Source organism: Heterodontus francisci, chromosome 4 (genome assembly GCF_036365525.1).
Source record: "Heterodontus francisci isolate sHetFra1 chromosome 4, sHetFra1.hap1, whole genome shotgun sequence".
Classification (NCBI taxonomy): domain Eukaryota; kingdom Metazoa; phylum Chordata; class Chondrichthyes; order Heterodontiformes; family Heterodontidae; genus Heterodontus; species Heterodontus francisci.
Genome location: NC_090374.1, coordinates 198,380,583 through 198,381,060, shown reverse-complemented (window position 1 = coordinate 198,381,060; position 478 = coordinate 198,380,583). Strand labels below are relative to the sequence as shown.

At 37.4% G+C, this 478-nt stretch overlaps 1 non-coding gene across 1 annotated transcript; it reads left to right on the top strand.

Moving 5' to 3' along the window:
* Nucleotides 1-337: 337 nt before the first annotated feature.
* On the top strand, nt 338-478 carry LOC137369497 (U4 spliceosomal RNA). Its single transcript, XR_010974953.1, has one exon. It is a non-coding gene; the product is annotated as a U4 spliceosomal RNA (small nuclear RNA).

Sequence of the window (478 nt, the reverse complement as noted above, 5' to 3'; positions counted from 1 at the left end):
AAAAAGAGTTAATATCAGGATTATTTTGAGTCACTTAAAGTAACCGGTTAAACTGTCCTCAGTGGAGCTTCGACAAATGCTCATCGCAGTCCACGCACCTTCACAAGAAGTCACAAGTAAAATTAGCATATTCATATCTTATTATCATTTCCATTGCAGTACAACATCCTGACTGACGAAAAAAGTTTGAATCTGATTTATTTTAAGCAAATGAGCTACAATTGATGAACTCAATTCCAGATGATAATACACATTTTACCGAAATCGGTTAATTTTACTCACCACAACCGTGAATAGTATTCATCTGATAGACCAGTACCGGAGAGCAGTGTTCGTTAGCTTTGCGCAGTGGCAATATCGTAGCTAATGAGGTTTAACCGAAGCGTGATTATTGCTTATTGAAAACTTTTCCCAATACCCCGCTATGCTGATTTGAAATACAGTCAGCAATGGCAATTTTTGATAGTCTCTGCGGAGA